This window comes from Trichomycterus rosablanca, chromosome 14, assembly GCF_030014385.1.
Source record: "Trichomycterus rosablanca isolate fTriRos1 chromosome 14, fTriRos1.hap1, whole genome shotgun sequence".
NCBI lineage: Eukaryota > Metazoa > Chordata > Actinopteri > Siluriformes > Trichomycteridae > Trichomycterus > Trichomycterus rosablanca.
The window spans coordinates 20868792-20874566 of NC_086001.1; the positions used below are offsets into that span (position 1 = coordinate 20868792).

General features: G+C 40.7%; 1 non-coding gene across 1 annotated transcript; it reads left to right on the forward strand.

Moving 5' to 3' along the window:
- Positions 1-2040: 2040 nt before the first annotated feature.
- trnai-aau (transfer RNA isoleucine (anticodon AAU)) lies at positions 2041-2114 on the forward strand. Its single transcript has one exon. It is a non-coding gene; the product is annotated as a tRNA-Ile (tRNA).
- The last annotated feature ends 3661 nt before the right edge of the window (positions 2115-5775 follow it).

The following is a 5775-nucleotide window of genomic DNA, read 5'->3' on the forward strand; positions in this document are numbered from 1 at the left end:
GCCGCCCCCGTGACCCGGGTCGCCCCCGGAGGACGCCCGGGGAGGCGCCCCGCAACACAGCACACGCAGAAACCTCTGTCTCAGAGAAGCAGCCATCGTAAATGAGGAGAAAATCTAAATGCTGCTCCTGAAGAGCACAGGTCCACATTGTGATGTCACAGCGTTCCGAGGGAGCAGAGTGAATTTACCTTTACCATATATGGGCATGACTGGATTCATGTCACTGCACATATACTGACTTGATTTCCACTGTGGGACGGCTTCTGGAGGGTTCTGGGTTCGATTACCGGGTGAAATTTGCATGTTCTCCCCATGTCCTGGAGGTAACAGGGTACCCTGGGGGTAACAGGGTACCCTAGGTATAAGTGTGTGTGACAAACTCTGGTACTGACACACCCCATACCATGACACACCCTGGTACTGACACACCCCCATACCATGACACACCCTGGTACTGACACACCCCCATACCATGAGACACCCTGGTACTGACACACCCCCATACCATGACACACCCTGGTACTGACACACCCCCATACCATGAGACACCCTGGTACTGACACACCCCCATACCATGACACACCCTGGTACTGACACACCCCCATACCATGACACACCCTGGTAATGACACACCCCCATACCATGAGACACCCTGGTACTGACACACCCCCATACCATGACACACCCTGGTACTTACACACCCTCATACTATGACACACCGTGGTACTGACACACCCCCATACCATGACACACCCTGGTACTGACACACCCCATACCATGACACACCCTGGTACTGGTACTGACACACCCCCATACCATGACACACCCTGGTACTGACACACCCCCATACCATGATACACCCTGGTACTGGTACTCACACACCCCATACCATGACAGACTCTGGTTCTGACACACTCCCATACCATGACACACCCTGGTACTGACACACCCCCATACCATGACACTCCCTGGTACTGACACACCCCCATACCATGACACTCCCTGGTACTGGTACTCACACACCCCATACCATGACAGACTCTGGTTCTGACACACCCCCATACCATGACACACCCTGGTACGGACACATCCCCATACCATGACACACCCTGGTACTGACACATCCCCATACCATGACACACCCTGGTACTGACACACCCCATACCATGACACACCGTGGTACTGGTAATGACACACCCCCATACCATGACACACCCTTGTATTGACACCTCATACATGTGTATGATGTGTGATTGTGTACTGATGTGTGTTTGTATTACATGTGTGTATAAGGTGTGTGTATGATGTGTGTGTATTACGTGTGTACAAGATGTGTGTGTGTTTGTGTGTGTGTGTTTATTTAGAAACTGAATATTGTAAATGATATTTTACTAACAGTAATGGAGAGAGAAATTTTGACTGTATTGCTGCTACAACAACATAATGAAAAGCTCGGCCTACTCAGGTCCATCACTAATGCTCTTGGAAAAAATGATCCAAAACAAATTAAGGATTTCACTGCTCCACTTGCCAACAAATCTCAGTTCAGACACTTTGACATGAACCTCTAGACTAGTAAGTGCTTTCTGCGTTAAACTGTTTTTTATGTGTTATGTATGTACTTTGTTATAGTCCCTTTAAAAAATGCACTTTAACAAGTTACTTAATCCTGGTGTGTTCTTAAGTGGCCCTCTACTATGTTTAAGAGCTGAGAAAACTCCCTAAATTATCTTTTTAGAAAATTAGAAAATCTTAGAACCTCATCACATTCATGCACGTGTCTTTCTTTTACAGACTGAGTGTTTTGGTTTTTGTAGAGATGCGACTGGAAAGGAAACTGTAACAAACGACCTGGTAAATCATCAAGTTTTTTAAATTAATATTTAAACGGAATTCATTCATTAAGTCTCCTCTCCTACAGCTGAGAAAAACTTGAGACCAACAGTAAAGCTCTCCATCGTTTCTGTGTGGCAGCTCCATAACTGAAGAGCTGTCAGTGTAGAATCGGGTATGTGGGTATATGCCCTGACCTTGGACATAGGCCGGTTAGCTCAGTTGGTTAGAGCGTGGTGCTAATAACGCCAAGGTCGCGGGTTCGATTCCCGTACTGGCCACTGTCTCTTTTGGACTTAAACTAACAAACAAGTGATCCTTCTCTAACTAGCAGGTACTATTGACCTGGGCTTCAGACGTGTGTACCGTCCAATGAAACATCTGTACTTGTGTCTCTGTGGCGCAATCGGTTAGCGCATTCAGCTGTTAACCTTAAGGTTGGTGGTTCGAGCCCACCCAGGGACGAGTGTCTTCTATTGCACAACCTGCCTGTTGATCAAACGGATATGAGACACAACAACAATGTGTAATCCCACAGAATAGTGGGAATAAGTAACTGAAAACATCCAGTAAACAACAGTCCTACAAGCACAAATATCCACCTGATAAGTCACCGGAGACCGACTGTCCAAAGTGGAAGAACATCCTTTTGGTTTCACAGTCCATAGATGTGCAAGTGAGGTGAATTGGAGATACAAAATTGTCCATAACTGTTTGATATTAAAACTTGAACTGATGAATTTTGTGTAATGAGTAACTACCATTTCTGTCATGAATGTAACCAAAGTGTAAAACATGATATTAAAATCCTAATAAAACATAAAACAAACTAAACATATCTGACTGGATATATTAGCAATTTACCCTCAATCTCTTGATTAAGTGTAAAAAGTTTTGTTCACCAATATATGAATGAGTTATCTTTTATTCATTATCAAATGTTATATGTCAGACCATAATAAATTTCCTGTCAATGGATTAATTTGATGTTACAGTATTAACATGTCTTTCTCCAAAAACATATTTGTTGTAAATGCGAGGAGGAACTTTGATTTTTTTATTCTTATGTTTATTACAGCAGGTTATCAAGAATTAAAGTCATTACAGAATTTATCAGTGTCAAGCTGGCAGCAATGGGGTATCAAATATATATGCTGTTCAGTTCAAAACCTTGTATCGCCTTACAAAAGAGAAAAAAAAACGTCCATTTGAAGTTAAATGTAAAAAGATTTTATTTCAAGTCTTTTTAACGCCATTCAAGTGGTCTATTCATTGTGAAATGAATGTTAAACAACTGCCAGATTCACAAAATGTAAGAAACAGCAAAAACTGTTTTACACACTCAATATAGAAGCACTTTGTAGTTCTACAATTACTGACTGTTTCTCTACATGCTTTGTTAGCCCCCTTTCATGCTGTTCTTCAATGACTCTCCCAGGACCCCCACAGAGCAGGTATTATTTAGGTGGTGGATGATTCTCAGCACTGCAGTGACACGGACATGGTGCTGGTGTGTTAGTGTGTATTGTGCTGGTATGAGTGGATCAGACACAGCAGCACTGCTGCAGTTTTTAAACACCTCACTGTCACTGCTGGACTGAGAATCGTCCACCAACCAAAAATATCCAGCCAACAGGGCCTCATGGGCAGCGTCCTGTGACCACTGATGAAGGTCTAGAAGATGACCAATTGAAACAGCAGCAATAGATGAGTGATCGTCTCTGACTTTATGCCTACAAGGTGGACCAACAAGGTAGGAGTGTTTAATAGAGTGGACAGTGAGTGGACACGGTGTTTAAAAACTCCCGCAGCACTGCTGTGTCTGATCCACTCATACCAGCACAACACACACTAACACACCACCACCGTGTCAGTGTCACTGCAGTGCTGAGAATGATCCACCACCCAAATAAAACCTGCTCTGTGGGGGTCCTGGTCATCAAGAACAGAAAGGAGGCTAACACAGTATAGAAAGAAACAAATTAACTACAGTCTGTAATTGTAGAACTAATAAAATAATCAAAGAGTGTAGACATAAGAGGTATGTTTACATAATTAAGAGGCTTTTGTTGGCTTTTTATGCTTTTGTTTAAAAACAGAGTATAAACTCTAATATATATATATTTACAATATTTAAATGTGCACGTTCTTTAAGAAATTACAGTCAAAAACGAATGTTTAGCTCCATCCCTAGACAAGTTGTCCAATCTCACGATACAGTAAACAGCTGATTTATGCTCCCAGATAGCGATCACTGTGTCAAACAACTTATTCTTTTTAACCCGTCGGATGCAGCGTTCAACATGAACCCTGAGAATGTACCGATCCACCCCGATCTTGTTTTTAAAAAAAACACAAAACCTTCTTACTAATTTTAGAACTCAAACTCGTATATTCGCCGCTATACGACACGTTGTGATTAGAAATTTGCCGGTGTTTATAACAAACCGGAAGCTAAACTGCCCGACTAGCGCTAAACGGAAACGCATCACAGAGCTTGCGTGCACAGAGCCTATAACGCCAAGGTCGTGGGTTTGATACCGTATGGGCCACACCCACTTTTGGACTTAAACTAACAAACAAGTGAGCCTTCTCTAACTAGCAGGTCATATTGACCTGGACTTCAAACGTTGTCTCTGACAAGTGTGAGATCTTTTTACTGCCCCTCTCATTCAGGTCAGAAACATGCCATTATTTCAATTAGCCAAACTTAATGACCCTTCTGTAAATGGTTTAATGTGCTCACTGCTGCTACTGGCTTGTTCTTCTTTTCTACAATGTAAGTTCATACCTTCAGGTTCATGTTATTTAAGATCTCTACATAGATTTCTTCCTCATGTACAGAAAGACGCAGTTCAGTTTGAGTCGATTCACTAAGTTGATAGTAATCAGTAATGAGCCGTTAGAAGCTGAAGGAGTCGATTCTTTTTGATGAAGTCAACATTTTATATGTTATACAAAATAATTAAAAGAGTCGAATCACTATCGTTAGCTGTCATTTACAAATGAATTGCGGGTCAATACAGAGACAAACCATCTCATCTAATACAAAATAAAATAAAATAATGTATAACAGTTTAATGATGCACCATACATACAGTGAAGCATAAATAACATTCAAAGCTTAACAACATAAAAAAAACATCAAATCACCTAAATATTATTATTTAATTAGTATTAAATTTTACACATACAGTAAAAACATGTAAATGTGGAAGCATGTGTGTGTATTGTTTATGTGTGTGTGTATTGTGTATGTGGGGTGTGTGTGCATGTTTATGAAGTGATGTGTAGACACATATTAACTCCTCAGTAATAGAGTGATACAGGGCTAATGGAGATGTTTTACTGCTAAGTTGCTGTTCAACTCCAGTCCAGTTGGTGGCGCTGGTGCGTCTTAAGTTGTTCTGCCAACCGCCATTAAACATCATAAGAAGAACAAGAAGCTGCTGTGTTTGTACTGTAGAGCCTCATCTGTAAGTAAAATATGTATTTAATTATAACCCTTATATTTAATTATAACCACATTCTAATTAATAATAAAACTAGAGTTCATAATAAAACATCACTGTGAGGATTTGAGGAGCTTTAACTCCAGTTTTATTTAAACACACAAACTATTAGCTGCTCCGCTAACTGTTAGCATCACACATGATTCATATTACTGAACCGATTCATTTGAACCGATCCAGCAAAATGAATCAATTGAGCGGAACTGATTGAGTTTCTTCATGATTAAATCTCACAGTTTTATATAAATACGTCATATTTTTAAACTTTGTTTATAGTTGAACTTTGTTTATAGTTGAATATTGTTTATAGTTGAACTTTGTTTATAGTTGAATAGTCTGTCTGTCTGTCTATTAGATCTTTAATAATGCAGTCAGCAGAAGAGGGTGACGTCACCCCTGTGGATCTACAACATGAAGAATTTCAGAAGAA